This window comes from Taeniopygia guttata, chromosome Z (assembly GCF_048771995.1).
Source record: "Taeniopygia guttata chromosome Z, bTaeGut7.mat, whole genome shotgun sequence".
NCBI classification, from domain to species: Eukaryota; Metazoa; Chordata; class Aves; order Passeriformes; family Estrildidae; genus Taeniopygia; species Taeniopygia guttata.
In genome coordinates, this window is record NC_133063.1 from 49,098,707 (window position 1) to 49,120,738 (window position 22,032).

Below are 22,032 nucleotides of genomic sequence, written 5' to 3' on the forward strand. Positions count from 1 at the left end.
CAGAAATACTATAGTTGTAATGGAAAATGGCTTAACTTTAACTTTTTAATATGAAGCAGCAGGATACCTCCTGCCTTGTATATTAACTTTCATATATGCAATACATATACAATACTCTTGCAGTACAGTTCTTTTCATATTATTTCTTCTTTATTTAACGAAAAGGTTCAGTTTTCAGCAGACCTAAATTTTGCAAAGGTTTGTGGTAAAGTTCAAAAGACTCAACAAAACTGCACTTCAGGAAGAGTTGGCTTCAATGGATATTGAAGTGGCTTTCATGAGGATATTTGACTGGAATTAGGACTCACTATCTTGGAGAAGATACCCTAATGGAAAAACCCAAAGAAGGAGAAAATGAACAAGCTGCTCTTTAGATCTCTTTCTGTGAAAGGTACAAAAAAAGCATATTTGCCATCCCTGGATGGTACAAAAAAAGAATTTTATAATTTATCATATCAGCTGCCTAGAACACACACTGGAACTGCTATTCACTGGGGAAAGAAAATTTTGATTCAATTTGCTTCAAGATTGATCACATTAGTTAAACCATGTCATTATGATGGCTAAGAGCCAAATTTCTGTCCCATTACACTTGGAAGTGTAATGATGATGGATCTGCTGCGTAATTCACCCACAAATTATTTATCTATTGTGATAACTATGAATGCAAATAATATTATCTGCAAAGACAGACATGCATAGTTTTTCTCACTGCTATCTCAAAGATTAGAGAAGATCACTCAATGGCCAACAAATAATGAAAGATTGTATGATTACATGTACAAAACTTTTGATAATGCTGCCCAGTGCAGAAAACTTCTGCTGCATATTTCAAATGGCAGACTAACAGAGATGAAGAAAAGGTGCAGCTGTTTCTTTCACAAACAAATCCATAATTAAATGCAATTGAGGGTTTAAACTTACATGAATTATTTCTAATATTAATTGCCACAAAGCCTTAGACCACTTGATGTCTGAAGAGCAACTGGCATTATCTACAGATCACTACTAATGTGATTAACATACCAATAACTAGTTCTAATATTGCTAGAGAGGAATCGTTCAATTATACAATTGTTTCATGTTCCCCTTTTGGTTCTATTGTTACTCCAGGTAGACTTATATAAAGTGAAAAGAAAAAGATGCATTTAGAAAAAAAGCTACAGTTATAGAAATAAACCTCATGTGTACTATAAAAAGTGCATCATATATACCAAAATCACTGTTGATTTTACAAACACCTCTTCAGCTTTCAACCTTCAAAAAATAACTCTTCCTGAGTAGATCCATTTCATCGTATCAATCACACTCCAAAAATGTTCCTCAGTTGTCCTAGGGTAACTGTTATAGTGTTTATATCTCCAATCGTGTGTTCTGTTTACGTTTGATATTATGTTCTGTACTTTCAAAACTGACTCTGAAAATGAAAGTTTGTTTTGCCGTATTATCATCTAGTTCACCTCCCCCCATAATCTGCTGTCTAAAAAAAGCTAGAGCTAGCTGGCTAGCTTTTGCTTTGCTTGCTTGCTTGCTTTGCCTACTTTCTTGCTTTACTTCCTAGTTAAGTTAAGCAGTCCAATTCTTTCCATGGACTGTTGCTTTTTCCTTTCCTCTTTCTAAATATCATCCAACCTGCTCTAGACTGGAATCTAGGAAACACCAAGAAACACCAGGAGCCTGCATTTAGTAATCTGCAGCAGCCATCCCCAGCGTCCAGACCCGGGCGACCACTCCCAAGAAAAACCTTCTAGATTTATTCATCTCTTCAGAGGGGTGAAAGAGTTTTGTTGTCATCTAGTGTTAATTGTTTTAGTGCTGGGGAGTGCTTTACTTGTTAAATAAACAAGTTCTTTTCCACTTCTCTCTCAAAAAAAATTTTTCCCTAAACCAAGTAAATAAAAAAAAGCCGTAAAAGTTTATTTCCTAAGTTTTCCCCAAATTTACCCTAAACTAAAACAAATATTTTGGCGCCCAACGTGGGGCTCAAGAGAGTAGAAAAAACCCTGTTGTAATCATATTTTTGTTTCAATTATTTTGTGTGGGTATAGAGCAGTTACTAGTTATATTGTTTGAATTAATATTGTCTCTTAGGGTGAAGGCCTGCATGTGTCTCTAGTCCCTAGGAGTTTTTCAGATCTTAATCCCCCTATAGTCCCTAGGTTTATTTTTTTATCCAGGAATAGCTCCAGTATTGTCCCTAATACGTAAGTTTTGCAGTAGAAGAGCACTAACCAGAATATCCATCGTACTGTGCTTAAGTGTAATAGCTTCCAGAGAGTTTATAAAAGTGCTGAAGTCTGTTCCTGGAATGTATGGTTCATAGTTATAGTTGTACAGCCAATTTGTTAAAGGGGAAGTAGGGGATGAGGCTTTTCAGCCTTTGCTTTCCTTCTTCTCCTCTAAATTTGTTACCTCCCTATTAGAAAATGTTCAGTTTCCCCTGACTGTTAAAAAGACCATCTTCCTGGTGTTTAATCTAGTAAGCTTTCTCTATACAGTCTGCAGTCTGTCTAGAATGAGAGCTGAAATTTCTAAAAGAGCTGATAAAACCTCTAACCCAAGAGTAGACCCAGGTGTGAGAAATTCTGAGTAGTGTGGGAAATGGGAGGATATAGGCCAAATCTTAAAGAAATTTTCTGACCCTATAGCCTAAAACTTTCCAAATAAAAAAATTCAGAATCCAGCTGAGGTAGCGAAATACCTAAAAGAAAAGTACCATGATAACTCTAAAGAGAAAAAAATCATTACAGTGAGCTGAGCCCTAACATATGCTTATCGCACCCTGCTAGATACTGTAGGGCAGCAGACAGAGGAAGGGGGGCAGGGAGATAAATCAGCAGCTATCCCAGTCACTCAGGCTGCAGCCAACACCCCCGGCTCAAAGCCAGCAGCTAAACCAGACAGTGAGCCTAGGCTAGCAGCTAAACCAGACTCAGCAGCCAAGCCTCAACCAATAGCTGTTGCTACTAGCACAAGAAGTGGGAAGCGCACAGAAAAGACCAATCGACCAGTAGATGATGACGATGATAATGATAATGCAGGAGAGGGACCCTCAATGCCTGCTGACATAAAATCAGAAGTCAAAGCAACTGATACAAGATCAGAAGCCAATACTGAGTCCTTTTCCCTAAAAGACCTTCGTGGCCTGAAGAAAGATTATACCCGACAACCTGATGAGTCTGTAATTAGTTAGTTAGTCCGTCTTTGAGATGCTACAGGCGAGGCTACAATTCTGAATAATACTGAAGCAAGACATTTAGAATCCCTGTCACATGATCCTGTCATTAATCAAGAAATGATGAGGGGAGCTAACCCTCACAGCCTCTGGGCACGGGTTCTGGAAAGTGTAGCACAAAGATACCTGTGTGCAGATAATCTTTATATACAGCAAACCCAGTAAAAGACTATAAAACAAAGAATCCAACGTCTAAGAGAAATAGCAGTGGCAGAGATTATCTTCTCAGATGAAATAACAACTAAGAATCCAGACTTAGTACCATGTACATCTGTAATGTAGCAAAAACTTGTACGGCTTGAGCCACATGACTACACTTCTGCCTTAACAATAATGAAACAAAATGAGAAGAATAAGACCGTGCTCGAAATAACAAAGAAACTCCAAGCATATGCAGATGCTATACATAGCCCAACCCATGCCAGAATTGCAGCAGTAGAAACACGTCTCCAGAAATTAAAAGATAAGATAAAGGAGAATCATAAAAAACTCAAGGAGGAGATAAAGGAAGACCTTCTCCAAATCTCAGCAGTACAGATCAGAAGTTCTAATATCCAACGTAGACGTTCCTCAGATAGTAAGAAAAGGTACACCCCACGAACTGAACTGTAGTTCTTCCTGCGCGATTACAGAGAAAACATGAGGAAATAGAACAGAAAACCTACTAATACTCTAGCACAACGGGTGCATGAATTAAAAAAAAGTAATACTCAGAAAAAAAGTGCCACCAAAAAGAGAGCAGCTCCAATTGCCCGTAGCCAAACTGCCAAGCATAATAATAATAATGACATGTCTAATCCCCTTGAAAGAACCTCTAAGACATACGCCCAAGGCAAAAAAGATAACCAAGCTTAAAGGGGCCCTGCCTCTAGCCAGGTAGAGGCAAGGGAAAACCATGTTTTCTGGACTGTGTAGATTCGCTAGCCTGGCACATCAGAACCACAAAGATATAAGGCTTTAGTTAATACTAGTGCACAATGCACGTTAATTCCATCAAAACACATAAGGGCAGAATCTGTCTCTATTGCCAGTGTGACAGGTAGATCACAGAACTTTACCGTAATAGAAGCTGATGTAAGTCTGACAAAAAATAAGTAGAAAAAACACCCTATTGTGACTAGCCCAAAAACCCCATATATTTTGAACATAAATTACCTTCAAAGGAGATATTTTATAAACCCAAAAAGACTCAAGTGAGCATTTGAGACAGCAGCTATAGCGACAGAGGGCATCCAGCAACTGAACACCTTGCCTAAACTATCTGAGAATCCAACTACAATAAGACTTTTAAAGAGAAAAGAACAAAAAGTACCAGTTGCCACTTCAACAGTGCATCGTCAACAGTACAGAACAACTCGAAATACTGTAGTTCCCATCCATAAGATGATCCGAGAGCTAGAGAGCCAAGGGGTGGTCAACAAAACCCACTCACCCTTCAACAGCCCCATTTAGCCTGTGCATAAATCTGAAAGAGAATAGAGATTAACTGTAGACTACCGTGCATTAAATGAAGTAACTCCACCACGGAGCGCTGCTGTGCCAGACATGCTGGAACTCCAGTACGAGCTGGAGTCCAAAGCAGCGAAGTAATACGCCACTATTAATATTGCCAATGCATTTTTCTCCATTCCTCTAGCAACAGAATGCAGGCCTCAGTTTGCCTTTACATGGAAGAAAATACAGTATACCTAGAACCAACTGCCCCAAGAATAAAAGCACAATCCTACCATCTGCCATAGACTGATCCAAACTGCACTAAAAAAAGGTAAAGCTCCAAAACATCTACAATATATTGATGATATCATTGTGTAAGAGAACACAGCAGCAGAAGTGTTTAAGAAAAGAGAAAAAATCATCCAAATCCTCCTAGAAGCTGGTTTCACCATCAAAAAGAGTAAAGTGAAGGGACCTGCTCGAAAAATCCAGTTCTGGGAGTGAAGTAGCAAGATGGACGGCGTCAGATTCCTACAGATGTCATCAACAAAATCACAGCCATGTCTCCACCAACCAACAAGAAAGAAACACAAGCTTTCTTAAGCGCCATTAGTTTTTAGAAAATGCACATTCCTAAATACAGTCAAATCGTGAGTCCCCTCTACCTAGTCACCCGCAAAAAAAATAATTTCTGCTGGAGCCCTAAACAGCAGCAAACTTTCGCCCAGATAAAGCAAGAAATTGCTCATGCAGTAGCCCTTAGCCCAGTCAAGACAAAACCAGATGTGAAGAACGTGCTCTACTCTGCAGCCAAGAACCATAGTCTGTCCTAGAGCCTTTGGCAGAAAGTGCCTGATGAGACTCAGAACCGACCACTAAAATTTTAGAGTCAGAGCTACAGAGAGTCTAAAACTAACTACACCCCAACAAAGAAAAAAATCTTAGCCGCCTACGAGAAAGTCCAGGCCACCTCAAAAATAATTAGCACAGAAGCACAACTCCTCCTAGCACCCCGACTACCAGTGCTAAAGTAGATGTTCAAAAGAAAAGTTCCCTCCACCCACCATGCCACCAGTGCTACATAGAGCAAATAGATTGCTCTCATCACGCAGCGTACCCATATTAATAAGCTAAATCGCCCTGAGATTTTAGAAGTAATTACAAATTAGCCCGAAAGTAAAAGTTTTAGTGTCGCAAATAAAGAAAAAGAACCAGTAACACAGGCTGAAAAAGCTCCACCATACAACCAACTGCCAGCAGAAGAAACACACTATGCTCTCTTCACTGACAGTTCCTGTCGCATCATAAAGATGAATCAGAAATAGAAAGCAGCTATATAGAATCCCACACAACAAGTTGCAGAGGCCACTGAAAGAGAAAGTAGATCAAGCCAATTTACTGAACTCAAAGCCGTTCAACTAGCCCTAAACATTGCAAAAAGGAAAAAATAGCCAAAGCTCTACCTCTACACTGATTCATAGATAGTAGCCAATGCTCTGTAAAAGTAGCTAGAGAAGTAGAAAAAAGCTAACTAGCAGCATAGAAGAAAAACAATTTAGTCTGCTAAAGAGTGAAAAAATATCGCTACCCAGGTAGAGAAGCTACCTGTAAAAGTTCGCCATATAGATGCCCATGTCCCCAGAAGCAAAACTAATAAAAAACAACAAAACAATCAGCAAATAAATCAGGCTGCAAAGATAGAAGTATCAAAGATAGACCTCGACTAAAAACACAAAAGAAAGTTGTTCCTAGCACAATGAGCCCATGATGCCTCAAGCCATCAGGGTAAAGATACCACTTATAAGTAAACACGAGACCAAAGAGTAGATCTAACCATAGACAGTATTTCTCAGATTATCCATAACTGTAAGACATGCGCTACCATCAAACAAGCCAAGCAAGTAAAGCCCCTATAATATGGTGGGCGGTAGTCCAAATGCAAATATAGAAAAGCCTAGCAAATTAACTACATCACACTGCCCCAAACACGCCAAAACAAGCGCCACGTGCTCACAATAGTAAAAGCCACCACTAAATAGTTAAAAACCTACCCTGTGTCTCATGCTACAGCCCGTAACACCATCCTGAGCCTTAAAAAGCAAGTCCTTTAAAGGCATAGTACCCCTAAAAAGATTAAGTCAGACAATGAGACTCATTTCAAGAACAGCCTTATCAACACCTAAGCTAAAAAACATAGCATTGAGTGGGTGTACCACATCCCCTACCATACACCAGCTGCAGGCAAAGTAGAAAAATACAATAGACTGTTAAAAACCACCTTAAAAGCATTAAGTAAGAGATCTTTCAAAAATTAAGAGCAACATTTAGCAAAAGCCACCTAATTAGTTAACAGCCAAAGTTCTACCAATCGAACAGGTCCTGCCCAGTCTAAGCCCCTGAATATAGTAAACAGAGATAAAGTCCCAGTAGCACATGTCAAAAATTTGTTAGAGAAATCAGTGTGAATCAATCCTGCCTCAAATACAGACAAACCCATTCGTGAGATTGTCTTTGCTCAAGAACCAGGTTATACATAGTAGATAATGCAGAGAAATAGAACAACACAATATATACCTCAAAGAAATCCGATTGTAGAGTAAAACTATTGTGCAAATATCACTGTTTGCTGAATATTACTGCCAATGTCTGTACATAAAACACACAAACATGAGAAAAAAAGAAATATATAAGTGTCAAAAGTATGAATAAGTAAAAAATACAAGTTTTAACTTAATAAAGTTTTTACATAATGTTAAAGATATAAAGATAAAGGGTAGAATGTCCTAGGATAACTGTTATAGTGTTTATATCTCCAATCGTGTATTCTGTTTACGTTTGATATTATGTTCTATACTTTCAAAACTGACTCTAAAAATGAAAGTTTGTTTTGCCATATTATCATCTAGTTCACCTCCCCCCATAATCTGCTGTCTAAAAAAAGCTAGAGCTAGCTAGCTAGCTTTTGCTTTACTTGCTTACTTGCTTTGCCTACTTTCTTGCTTTACTTCCTAGTTAAGTTAAGCAGTCCAATTCTTTCCATAAACTGTTGCTTTTTCCTTTCCTCTTTCTAAATATCATCCAACCTGCTCTAGACTGGAATCTAGGAAACACCAAGAAACACCAGGAGCCTGCATTTAGTAATCTGCAGCAGCCATCCCCAGCGTCCAGACCCGGGCGACCACTCCCAAGAAAAACCTTCTAAATTTATTCATCTCTTCAGAGGAGTGAAAGAGTTTTGTTGTCATCTAGTGTTAATTATTTTAGTGCTGGAGAGTGCTTTACTTGTTAAATAAACAAATTATTTTCCACTTCTCTCTCAAAAAAAATTTTTCCCTAAACCAAGTAAATAAAAAAAAGCCGTAAAAGTTTATTTCCTAAGTTTTCCCCAAATTTACCCTAAACTAAAACATCAGTATTAAAAGGAAGCTGCCTAGGACACAGTCCACTCATACATCTCTTCAAAATCCAGACCAAATACTTCATGGATTGAGATTTATCATCATTATGCTATCCAATTTGGTTTTGACTCCAGAATTGCAAACATTTCTTCAGATTCCAAGAACAAAGTCTGACTCATCACATATGGGGGACAGTCTGAAGTACAGAAGCAAAACTCCTCTTACTACCTTACACCTTATTGATTCACCCAGACCTGGCTACCAATGCTCTTTTACCAGCTAGGAAAAAGTCAGTCTTAAGCCTGACTATAATTTGCACTTTAACTCACCTTATGGGCAACCAAGTGCTCTATAAATAAAACATTACCCAAAGCCATTTAGACTTGACCATTAGAATATAAAATCACCATCTATTTTGTTCATGCAAATAAAGAGTAAAGGAAGTAAATGGAAATTAATTTGTATTGACTTCAATTTCCGTATCCAATTATTTATCTAATCATTCTGGGACTGCATGGCTGTGTTTGCCTGATAGGAATATTAATTCCAGTGATTGGAGGAGACTGTGCACTGGGGGCAGGAAATACATTTTGCTTAGCGTTTAACACATACTCCTTCTTTTCATGTTCCTCAGAGGCTAACTTAGTAGTCTTACAGGTCTACTATTCCTTATTAATTTAGAAAATAATCACTTTTTATGGCTGTGCCTGCATCAAGTTTTTCCTTGATTTAAAAATCATGTACCTCACTTCAGGAAGAAGCAAGTAACAGACAGTCCATCTTCTCTTAGAGCAGGTTATTCTCCTCATATACAGTTAAATTACACAATACCAATTAATTCTTGTACCAGCTTAACTTAAAATATTTAAAAGACAGTAGAAGCAAGTATTTCTTTCCCAATGTCAATATAGTATTATTAAAAAAAAATCCTCAACAAGTTTGAAAATAAGCAGATTCTTATGCCAGTTTAAAATTTATTTTCCCTTTCCAATATTACTGTTCTTTCCTTTTTTGACAGTGACCACTGTTCAAGTGAAGATAAAGGTGTCCAGCTGCCTGTGGGAGCTGGAGCCTGGGCAGCGAGCCATCTCTGGGAGTCGGGACTTTTAACCCTTCCTTGAGAAATGAAAGCTTTGTGAAATTTTTCTCCTCCTCAGTTTGAAAGAGAGGAAGAGAGACAGGTTGGATCCTGGGATGTTAGAAGGAGAAATTCTAGGTGGGAGGAGATGATGGAGAGGCTTTTGGCTGGACTTTTTCTCGGTAGCCACAGACTGAAACGATCTTCTCCTCCAAGAGAGACTGTATTTTAGGAGGGTGCTGGTGAGCCAAAGAGACCTGCTTCAGCTGGGAAAAGACAGAAGTGGAGCAAACAGAGAAAAGTTAGGGAGGTTTGTGGTGGTGCCCCCTGTCTTCAGAGAAGAAGAAGAGAAGAAGATCTCTGTTCTTGGATCCTCGGCCCCAGGGGAAAATGGTGGGGACTGTGGTCCCAAAAATGAAAAACTGAACTGTTGTTTTTCCCCTCTTGGCAGGGCATCCTTGAAAGGAAAAATCCTAAAAGCAGTCTGTCCATCCATGCATTGGTGGTGAGAGCACTGTGCATGGAAAGGAGAGGGTCACCATTGGCAAACTTTTCTCCGGGCGGTGCCATGTGTGACATGGAAGCACAGGGTGTGGCAGCTGTGTTTCTTGGGGGTCTGTGGCACAGGAGGGGCTCCTCTCTCCCTCGATGGACTGAGTATCGATTGTCTGGAGGGTGGAAACCTGATTGGGGTCCAGGTTGTGTCTCACTGTGGTTTGTTGGAGTTGGGTGGTGGGAGGAGGAATGCTTTGGAAGATTTTCATTTTGATTTGTGTGTGTGTGTGTTTTTCTTTTTTTCTTTCTTTTTCCTTTCATAGTAGTACAGTAGTAGGAGCTTAATAAAGTTTTTTCTTGTTATTAAGCTTGGGCCTGCTTTGCTCCGTTCTCGATTGCATTTCACAGCATTCAATTGAGAGATTGCATTTTCATGGGGGCACTGGCATTGTGCCAGTGTCAAACCATGACACTATTCATAATAATATTTAATTTAGCATTTCATATAAAAACAGTCAAAGGAAATCAAGAAGCTAAGGTATGTACAAAAAGTAACTTAACAGCAAAAGTATAGGTAAAATTTTAAAGACTCTATAAAATTTGGATCAAAGTGAGAAATAAAAATGGATCAAAGTGAGAAATAGATAATATGTAAAAAGTGACAGGAGAGCATTAGGCTGATGATTCTTTTATAGTTTAACTTCTTTTATGAAAACATCTTACAGTCTAATTTAAAATTAAAGAAAAATATGGTAACACCATGTCCACTTCCAACGATGTAAAACAATTCAGTTGCAGCGGGTTGGAACTGGTCTTTTAGGTCCTTTCCACCCCAAACCATTCTATGGTGCTATGAAATTGCAACAAACATATTAAACTTAAGACCAATGAAAAGGCTGCAGGCCCAGATCACTAAAGCAGCACAGTTCAGGCAACAACAAATATATGGCCCCTGTCTGCTACAACTGCTAGTTTAAGACGTGATTTCAGAGACTGTCCCTCAGTTGAAAAATAGGCTACATCCTATTTTTGCAGGGACAATAAAATAAATGGATAGCTCAGCATCAGCTGTACATAACACACTAAGAATTAGCCCCAACTAATTAGCTCCTACCAAATGCACATGCTAAAAATCAAATGCTAAACTAAGTAAAAACAACAAGTTAGAAAATACAGTTTTACCTTTATCTCACACATGTTCTGAGGCTCAGCATCTTCTGCATTTAACTCCTGTCATAAATGGATTTCTGAGTCATGGCAATGGAATAAACAGTAATTACTAGCAATAAGTATAAATTACAACATATAATTTTCTACTTCATTTAGACCCATAATCTGCCTATACAAGCAATAAGAAGACCATACCTGTCACAAATGAGATCCAGCATATTGATCATAATGTCAAGTCAAACTGGTTCCTAGTGATTTCACTGCTGTCATTTTGTTGCAAAGACTACTGTTTTGTGTCACAGCATTTGATTTTATTTTCTTTAAAAAAAAAATATGAAATGGATTGAATAATGAACAAGATTAAATTAGGGGGGGAAAAAGCCCATAATCCAAAAAGACAGAATTTCATATTATACCCAATCTAAAATTTTAAATAAAAAAATACTAAGTCACATAAGAACCGAAATAAAATTATTCACATATTAAAAAAATTTCCCAAGTTTACAACTTGATTGAAAGCAGGTCTTCACACTGAGTGTTACAGTACTGTAGCCAAAATATTAGAAGAAAATAGAAATGCTTTTAAGCAGATTACACTGTTTCTCAACAATCAACAACTACCTATCTGTTCTGCTCAGGAATCATAACAGTATAAAAAGATATATTACTGGAATATGAAAAACAAGGTCACTTTAAGTCTTTAAGTCTGTGTGACTGGGATATGGATATGGTAAATGTGGTCATTTTCCCATTAAAATAATTCATCATTAAATAATTTCTCAAGATTTTTAGGTTACTGACATTTTAAGGACTCAGTAAGGAAATATATCCATGTTCTCCAGCTAAACAAATAGAATGCACTTCCTTTAATTCTTTTTTCTCTCTCAAAACACTTTCTTTTTTGTTACTTATGAATGGAGTCTGAATTAAAAGGCCTGTGCTTAATCTATCTTATTATTTTACTGATTTTTTTTTTCTACACAGCTTCTAGTGTAGAAGATTACTATTACTAAGATTCTAGAAAAAATGGTGATATTCTTTTCCCCCAAAGAAAATTAATCTGAACCTCTTGCTCCAATTTGCTCACGTTCAGGGTTATTACTCATTGCTGACATGCTCTGGGAAAGTGGCATTCCTATTGTGTGAGGCACGTCCTAGACAGAAAAACTGCTTTAATGAGAATTACTTCACTAATGATTGTGTAATCTCTATCCTGAACTTGATTATTAATGATTTTATCTTACTGCTTTACATACTTGCTCGCTTGAAGGTGGTGAAATGTTTCCAAGATTTCAATGTGCCAGCAATACAGAACATACGTGTTTCATGCATTCATATTACATAATGAAAGTGCTTATCATACCTTGGCAGTATTTGAGAACACTGTGATAAACCTAGGTCCACTAAGGAGGTTGGTAACAGATTTCTGTTTATCTTAAAAAAATTGTAACGGTGATATACCTGCATTTTTAAGCTGTCAGTAATGACAGTACTTCACAAAATCATAAGCATGGCATTATAGGACCTTAGGCTTAACTTCTTTGATCACCAAGTTAAATATTACACATAATTTTTTTGTTGTAAATATTTTTTTTCTGGCTGCCATAGATCAGCAGATTGTTAAAGAGCTGGTGATAGGATTTGCTGACTCTATAATCATAGGGCAGAATTATTTCTCCTAAACTCACACATTGTCTTCTTTCTTTTGTGGAGGTATCCTATATATTTAGATTAGGACTTCTATTTACATTGCCAAGATCTCATGTAAAATTCATACATCACAGAATCATCAGGGTTGGAAGAGACCTTTAAGATCATCCAGTCCAACTATCAACAGAGCACCACCATTCTCACCCCAAGTGCCATATCCAAGCACCTGTAATACAAAACCCTTGTGGAAAATGAGCTAGTTGTATAGACTGATTAACATATGTAAGAGTTTTTGGTCTTCTAGTATTTCTGAGATATGAAATACACATGAAAAGAAATAGAATCTCAACTGAGCAAAGCAGAAAAAAAGTCTTCTCTTCAGCGAGAAAATAGACAACTGAGAGGAGAGATAGCAGAAAGAAATGTGAAGGACAATAAGCAGGTCTTGCATAAGAGAAAACAAAAGCTGGTAGAAATTAAGCTAATATGCTTTCCAAGTACTTACAAGCTTACAGGAACAGTGGTCAGTGAAAAATTATAGTAGTATCTGCTGAGTAAGGAAGAGGAACATGGGATCATAACAGAAAGCAGAGGCTTTCTGTTATGAAATATTATTAGGATGCAGCTAGGGTCTGAAATGGAACTTCTGTAAGAATAACAGTAGGTCTACTATTTTTTGTGTTTAGTAGTTTTGCTCTTTCACACAACAGGGTTTGAATTAATACTCCATTTATTTCTGAAACGCTCATCCAGAGAACTACAATTACAGCACTAAAAATGTAAACAGACTATCTGTGGAATACACACTATACCTGATTATCTAAAACAAAAGGATAAATAAGGCTTGCAAAAGGAATAAATAATATGTCATAGTTTCTACAGCTGTCTTATGAACTTCTTGACCCATAAAAGGACAATGCATACAAAATAAGAAATTGAATAATTTACATTTTCTCTCTCTCCATTTCTCCCTTTATGCTTCAACTCTGAAAATGAACTTAGAAACTGAAACAAGTCTTTCAACTGCATGGAAATAGTCCAGAGTCCAAATGGTGACAAGACACCAGCCAAAAAGGGTCAGTATCACATTGAGGATAAAGAGAACAACTTTAACTTTCGCATCAAGGTAATTGGGAAGCAGTATCTTATGACAGGATTAACTTTTGAAAAAGTAAAATATGGATCACTATTACAAGTTAGCATAAATTCTAAATGGCATCCTGTAAGAATTTTTCCTAAGCATTATCATTCATCTCATGTCTCTATCATATGTATTTTATTCATTATGACTGGATTTGGATTAAAACCAAAATGTCCCTCAACTCAAAACTGTTTTCTCCTTTAAGTAACATAAATATCTCCAAATATCTCTTGCTAGACCAAACTGTAATTACAATTAACTAACTACTTAGACAGATTTGACACCTCCATTATTTACATCATTTATTCTTCCATTATTTGTCCTGAATTTCCTGTCGTTCATCACCTTGCAAAACATGTTTTTTTCTGCTTATTAAATTCCACATTACAATTTATGGCATCATAAGCCATGGCTGAACCACAGCTGCATACTTAGAACAGTCTAAGGGAACCTGTCTAAAAACAAATGATCAACAAGAAAGTCTTCTTCACTGATGATGATATGTTCATTGTAGAGAAAAAAATGCTATAAAGATGAATGGAAAAAAACCCTAACTATTTCTGTAAGTTTCTGTTGAGTAATTCAGACACTATAATAAATTACAAGGTTCAACAAAACAAGAACTTACAATTACTGAAAAACTATACTCCTAGGAGATGCTGTTCTACATGCTGACATGTTATACACAGGCTGGAAGTACCTACTTTAATCTTACAAAAAGGCTGGAAGTAGTAGCTCACAAAAACAGAAGTCAAGGGGACAAAAGACACAAATTATCTAGGTGTCAGAAACTCTCGTGAGGAAAGCAACATTACTTCCTCTATTTCAAGAGAAGTAAGCTAAAAAAATTTAATAAAAATGCTATAGTCATTCTCTTCCTTTTGCACAAACAAATCCAAATAATACATAGCATTGGACAACAGAAAAGAAGATAATAGAGTATTTCAGTTAGAAGTGACCCATAAAATGTTTAAAGAAGTTGTATTTCTGTAATCACTTAAATTTCAACAATGTCATGATGAAAGCAAAACATCATTAAAACTGTGAGTCACATTTAAAATTCAGGGGAAAAAAGTAATTCTTTACTTTTCTATTTTAGTAAGTAACTTTATGGGAAAGAAACTGTACTGCAGCAGTAAGAAAGCTATCGCTATTTTTTGTTTATTTATAATTTGAAACACTGAACACTGTGTTTGCAAAAGAGCTTTCAAAATTACTGTATGTTTAAAAAACACTTAAAAGCATATACACATGTGCTTGCACACCTATACACAATCCATACCTAATTTTTGTTATGAATCTTCATTTATTTGTATTTTAGTTATGTTTGACACTCTATATCGAGTTCTTCTCTTACCATGGAATCAAACTGTTAAAAACACTCATTAAAAAGGTTTGTTGAACAGAGGTTCCCTAGGCAGCTAATTACAAGCAGCAGCTGTGTAACTGCATAAACAGAATTATGTGCATCTTAGGTTCCATATCTTATATTATGCAGTATACTATTAAATTTTATTTACATAACCTATATAAAAAATTGGATTAATTTGATGTTGTATCAGCTGTAAAATCTGCCAGATACATTTATTTCTTGTTTCAAAATTAGAAGTTTTTTTTTATGCTTTACCTGGCTGTCATGGTTTGACACGGGAAGAGAATTTTTTTTTGGAAGGAAGAGATCCATCCAGTCAGGGGTCAGGTTTGGATACTGACACTTGGGGTGACCAATTGAAGGTGGACACGCCTCTGAGAACACAGAGGGGTTAAAAGCGGAATTCCCAGGAGGACTGGTCCTTCTTTGGTTCCGGTCACCGCATGATACGGACCTCCCCCCACAGCCCGGGCTGGGTGGGGGAGGGGAGCCATGCGGCCTGCAGAGGTAGGCCAGGGGATGAAGGATCAGAACCGAGCTGGGCCAGCTCCTGCGGATGGAAGGGTGGAGAACATCTGGGATGTCTTTGTTCCCCCTCCCCTAAGCTAGAGGAAAAAGAGATAGAGAGCCAGCAGACACCTGGGAGTTTGCCGGCGGAAGAGAAGGAGAAAGGGGGGAAGATGCCCAGCGTGGGAGATGGGAGACGGAGTCCTGGGCTGAGATTGCAGCCGTCTGGGGAGTCCGGGAATTTTAACCCTTTCCTGTGAGATGAAGGCTTTATGAAATATTACTCCTCCTGAATTTGAAGGAAAGAGAGACAGCCTGGGACCTCAGATGTTCAGAGAAGAAGGTTGGGGGGAGATGATGGAATGGCTTTTGGCTGGACTCTGCTTGTTTACCATAGACTGAACCTCTCCTTCTTTCAAGAGGGACTGCATTTTAGGGGGATGCACTGGTAAGCCAAGAGACCTTCTTCAGCAACTACCAGTTTTGGAATGGACAGAGAGAGCTGAGGAGGGTGTGAGGATGCCCTCCATCTTCAGAGAAGAAGAGAAGGAGATCTCTGTCCTTGGACCCTCAGCCCCAGGGGAAAATGGGGGGGACTCTAGTCCCGAAATGCGATACTGGACTGTTGTTCCTGGTGGTCCTTGGCAAAGCATCCTTAAAGGGGCCCTATAAGCAGTCTCTGTCCATGCACGGGGGTGAGAGCACTGTGACATGGAGAGGAGAATGTCACACTGGCCGGTGTGTCTGGGCAGTGCTACGTGTGACATTGGAAACACAAGAGGTGGCAGCTGTGTTTCCTGGGAGTCTATGGTGTAAGGGGGACTCCTCTCTTCCCCGATGGACTCAGTATTGATTATATTGAAGGGTGAAAACTTGATTAAGGATCCAAATGGGTCTCGCTGGGGTTTGGTGGAGTTGGGTGGTGGGAGGAGGAATGTTTTGGAAGGTTTTCATTTTGAATTTTGTGTGGGTTTTTTTTTCTTTCCTTTCTTTTCCTTTTATAGTAGTAGTAGTAGTAGTGTAATAAAGTTTTTCCTTTGTTATTAAGTTTGGCCTGCTTTGCTCTGTTCTTGATCACATTTCACAGCATTTGATTGGTAGGTTGTATTTTCATGGGGCGCTGGCATTGTGCCAGCGTCAAACCATGACACTGGCCCATTTAATAAACATCAGGCATTAATCCATTGAAAAAAATAATTCAAACCAAAGCACACAATTTAATTTATTTAAAATAAATTTAGTTGTGCTTGCCTTTTATAGCTTTGCACTTTTCTTATTCCAAATGCAATGATAAAAAAATTATATACTCATAGAAAACAAAAATGGACACCTAAATCTTGGAAAGACACTTTTCTCAAAGTGGAGGACCAGGGCTGTTCTGTTCCAGTAAGATTATTCTGATTTGTGCAGCATGTATTTGTCATGTATCTGCAGCAGGTATCAAAACTTTACTGAAAGAAATTTATGCTGCTATCCAATGGTAAATTGACCAAAAGATAGATCAAACTGACTTCACTTACATGTCTTATTTATTACCATGCAAGAGAATTCTTTCCACAGAAAATGTGAAAAATTTTTAAATGCAAAAGAAAGAAGAATTTATTAAATTCTTATGAACAGCAATAATTCTACTCAAGACTATAGTACATTTTCAAATCCTCTACTGAACAGAATTACAAAGAAACAAGAAATTCTACTAAGAACTTGTTAGTGTTTTTATAAGAAAATATCTAATACCACTATCTAAACTATTGTAACTGCAGCTGAAAAAGCTGCTTTGAATAGTGCAGCCTGAGCATCGGTATCTGTTATTGCCAGAGAGGAGCAACAGCATGGTGAAAAATATGGTATAAAAATAACAGGCAGAATGAGCTTTGATGTCAGTAACTACCACTGAAAAGAACAAAGAGTCACCTCTTTACTGACAATGAAGACAGATCTACCTGAGTATATGCCCAGATTAAGGATACTTCAAATTCAGTAAGGTTTCCAGAAGAGGCAGGAGAGAAGAGTGCATTCCGACTGTTGTTAATGATTCATTCTGACAAATGCTGCTCCTCTGCTGATAAAAAAAGAACTTGTAATTGATATAATTTCTTTGGGAGCATTCATTCTGCATAAAAGGATAAACACACTGACAACTAGCTGATCCTAACATGAAAAAACAGCTTCTGAAACCCAAGGGCAAAACAAGATATGCTACTGCGTAAAATGAGTTAGAACTTTCAGCATATGTTTAGAATAAAGAACAACCTACATATGAACATGGACATAATTATGCAAATTTTAAGGTACATGATCAATGGTTTTCCAAGGTATTTAGCAAAGAGACATTCTTTCCAGTCATAAGGATTTTTAAAGCTGGTGTATTCACCAACTGCTTTTGTGTATGCTTGACAGCCCAACCACGTTTTTCTTCAGTTTTAATTTCAAAATTCATTCAAACAACATTTCTCTGGGATAAAGCAGGACATCTAACATCCCATAGGGGAAGGAATTTCAAATCTGTAATCTGCAAAGACACTCATCTGTCCAGATGGCAGGTGCCAAACATCCATATTCCAAAGAGCTTACAAAATACCTGCAGGAAAGGTACTGAACAGGTTTTGGGCCTACTACTCTCTACATGACTCAAATGGACAAAAGTGATACATTTTTGCCATAGACCCTAAAGAACAATTCTAACAGTTTCTACCATCACTCTGGAGAATGAAACAAAATGGTTACTGTCACTACTTTAGACTCTAACATAATACATAATTCAAAATATGTGTAAATTACTTTCAAAACAAAATGCATATATAAGCCTTGGCAGGACAGAAGGGTTGGGGCAGTAGATGAAAAGGAGAAGAAAGACACATCATTAGAAGTAAAGACCTTAGGAATATGAAGAACAAATATATAAGTAAGAATAATTCTGATGGCAGGAGAGAATAAGAATCAACAGAGCAAAAAGAACTGGAAATGGGAATAAGTGAGACATCTGGAGAAAAATCAGAGGCAGAGTAGCACACTGTTTTAGAGACTTACTACTGGTTTAATCACAAAATTTTCCACACTATTTCATGATTTGAAATGATCCATCAGTAACAGTAATGCTTTATCACACAAGTTTCTAAATTCATGTAATTTGTTTAAAATGCTTATCTGTGCCACAATTCAAAACATGAACAATTGGATGGCTTTTTGTCATCTTTCAACACTAGGGCCCCTGTTCAGTCATTCTATATTAAATCTAACTTTTTAAACAGAATTTTACTTATTTTAAGGAAGACTGTTTATTCCTGTTTAAATCTTCTAGTCAGAGAACATGTAATCAAATAAGAAACTGCTTATGAATAATTCAAAGATTTTTAAAATTGCATTTACACAGCCATTAAGCAGAGGCACAATACTATCCTTGTCATTATCAGCAACTCCTACACTCCAGAAGAAAACATCTATTGGATCAAGAAGAAAAGAAAACATCTATTGGAATCAGCCTGAGAGCAAAATTAATACTGGCATAAGAGGAGAGAAATGAGCAACTTGAAAGATAAATCATTATTGTAGAAAAGAAGTTATATTCTGTGTATTAGCATTACCATGTCATGATGTACCAATAATTTTTTATTAAAGAAGTAACTGGGCATATTAGCCCATAGTCTCTCCTTTGTCTAGCCGGATCAAAATCACTTTGATTTTAACCATTTGCATCATCAGTTCTACCCTAATTAGCTAAGTACTATTGATTAAAGAACAACGTTGAAAACCTGATATTCTACCAGGAAAACTTCCAATTTAGAGCATGCTTGACCAATATTTCCTTTCAACATAACCAGAAAGAGCTATCCAAGGCTTTTAACTGCTGGCATTTGTTCCTAGAATTCTAGCCAAATTCCAGATCATTTGGTTACATTATGCTTACTTAAATTCCTTCTCTACTTCAAAACCAGACACACTATTCTTATTTTTATACTCTAAAAACATAACTGAATAGAATTGTTAGTACACAATAGCCGTATTATTTCTGAAAGAAAAAGCAGTTTCATTTCAGTAACCTCCAAGAGGATTCTAGTTACATTACACACACTCTTTAATAATACTAGACAAAAACCACAGCAAAAAAATGTAAGACAAATGTGCACAGTTAATGACCATTTCTTGAATAACAAGGATAAAATACTAGCTGGTGAGGCCTTGAGAGTATTCTAAGTACTACTCAAAATATTTCAGACAATTGTTTAAAAAGAAATCCATCCATAAAATTATATACTTACAATTTAGCCACCTAGAAAAATCTGATTTATTAACTGGATTTTTATCTTGCAGAAACACTATGCCAGAAAGTGAATTAAACTGTGCATGACAAAAATGAACCATCTGAACTTTACTTACTACTTTACTGCCTTCTTTTTTCTAAAAAAAGACAGCTGGAGAGAGCTTTCATTCATCTACACCAAGCACACAGCTATTCTATACATACAAGAATGACTACAAGAAAAATGTTCACATAATTTTAGTTCTGAGTGTACTGTGACACAGATATATTGTGAGTGGATATGTGTAATTACTGGGGTTGACTAAAACCATCTTCTGACAGCATGTTTTACATACAATTTCTGAAGGCAGAGAAATGGTGACTCAGAATTTCAAGGCTCTGCTTAAGCCATAGAACTAAAGCAATTTGTGTTGCCTTTATCCTCTTTGTTCTATCCCTAATGGAGCTCTCTTGGCTAGCTGTGTGTACCAGTCACATTCGTCAATGAATCTTTGTTCAATTCCAGTCTCTAATCATCAACTTTTTTTTATCCCTTGCCCACTGCTTTCCCCTACTACTACTCCTATTATCCTACTGAGGAAGCAGAGAATCCCCAATACACCCAACTTTCTGATAGAGAAAAATAACCATAAAGGAAAGAAAGTGGTAATAAACCCAAAAATAAACTATTAAGAAGAAAGAGATGCTTAGAAATGGGTAATGAAATACAGTGAAACCACAGCAACATCTCCAAAATAAAAATGTCCTTAATTCCTCATTTCTTTGTTTCACATACCTGTTTAAAGTTGTATGAACATGCCAGTCTCTACTTCTCCTGTAATTTACCGTGTCCTTAAGATATGTATGAACTCATTCAGAGAGGTTCTAACGAGCTTACTACTTCCTTTTGTCTTGCTTATGTGAATTTTTAATCTGTCAGGCATCTTGGTTATTTCTTTCTTTCCATCATTTACACTCAGCTTTTGCTGTTCTGATGCTTTGTTTTACTCTTTTGATGCTTGAAATGGTTAAGAAGCATTGTCTATCTTAAAGCTGCAAAATCTCTCCAAAAGCTTTCAAAGTCATTAGTGTCTTTTTAAAAAAACAACCAAACTAACTAACAAACAAATGTGGCAAACAATGGTGGCAGGGAGAATGTTCTGTATGGCAATGGAGTATATGCTAACAGATCTTAGTATATGATTTCTCCCCATTTCTTCCCCAAAATCTCTTACTGATCATTGTTAGAGACAGGAGACCAGACTAGACCTACATGGGTTGTGGCTCAATGTTACTGTTGTCTTGTGGCAACGAGAAAACCAAGTTTGAAGTGAGGACAAGCTTCCATAGTGCTGTTCTAAGAGCCAGTAGGGGCCATGGAGCTGAGAAATGCACGAAGCAACCACCTGTGCTAACACATGGTAAGCACAAACCTCAAGATCATGATTTTTTTGTTTAGAGCTTAATCCTTTTCTGTCCTCAGTACAGACATGAGGGCCCAGAGGAGAGAATATGTGAAGGACAAATAAATTCAAAACTAAGTTTTCAAGTGGACATGATAATTCAATCATTGTCAGAGGGGATAAATACCCTGAGATTAGCTCAGGTGGTTAGAGTGATAGAGTTATAGTGCTAATAATGCCAAGGTTGCAGATTCAAACCCAGTACAGCCTATTTGCTTAAAAGTTGGACTTGATGATCCTTGTGGATCCAACTTCCAACACAGATTATTCTGTAATTCTGTAATTCAAATAACGAAGTAAAATGAATAATAAACTGGGAGGGAAGAGTGAAAAGAAGCCCTAAGAGAAGTGGAGGCTATTTAGCTGCTTTGTAACTTCCCAGGAAAGAGAAAAAACAAGCAAACAATATAAACCATAACATTACAAGTAAAAAAAAAATATCTATATTCTAAAAAAAAATTTTAAAGTATGTTTATAAAAAATCTTGTTGATACAGGAAAAAGTAAATTTTGGTGCACAAAAGGAAACTTCCTAACACAGACACTCTTTAATTACTCTGTTTTAGTTTACTGCTATTGTTGTTGGCACAGCTTCATTCTTTATGCAAATTAATTCAAAAATTCAGATACAGTTTCATTTTACTTTTCTTAATCTTAGTTGTATTAAACTGCAGATTTAATTCCCCCATCAGTTTATTACCTTGAAGACTTAGAAGTATTATGGTTGCCCTTTTATGGTAAAGTTTATTGATATTCACCTTTAAAACTGGATTTCACCATTTTATTCTTTATGCATAACACTATTATGTCCATGTTATCCAAAACTAATGTCCAAGAAAAGCTATAGGCT

General features: G+C 37.0%; 1 protein-coding gene across 11 annotated transcripts in view; it reads right to left on the minus strand.

Moving 5' to 3' along the window:
• The window catches only part of PRLR (prolactin receptor), a 183,464-nt gene that overhangs the window by 158,699 nt on the left and 2,733 nt on the right, over positions 1-22,032 (minus strand). For 3 of the 11 annotated variants that reach the window (XM_072921757.1, XM_072921758.1, XM_072921761.1), the window contains one exon: positions 17,424-17,539. The exons of 4 other annotated variants lie outside the window; for them this stretch is intronic. The gene's annotated coding sequence lies outside the window, so the exon portion shown is untranslated. Of the gene's footprint in view, positions 1-10,822; positions 10,871-17,423; positions 17,543-22,032 lie in introns of all 11 variants that reach the window. 4 more of the 11 variants (XM_072921755.1, XM_072921756.1, XM_072921759.1 and 1 more) reach the window with 2 other exon arrangements.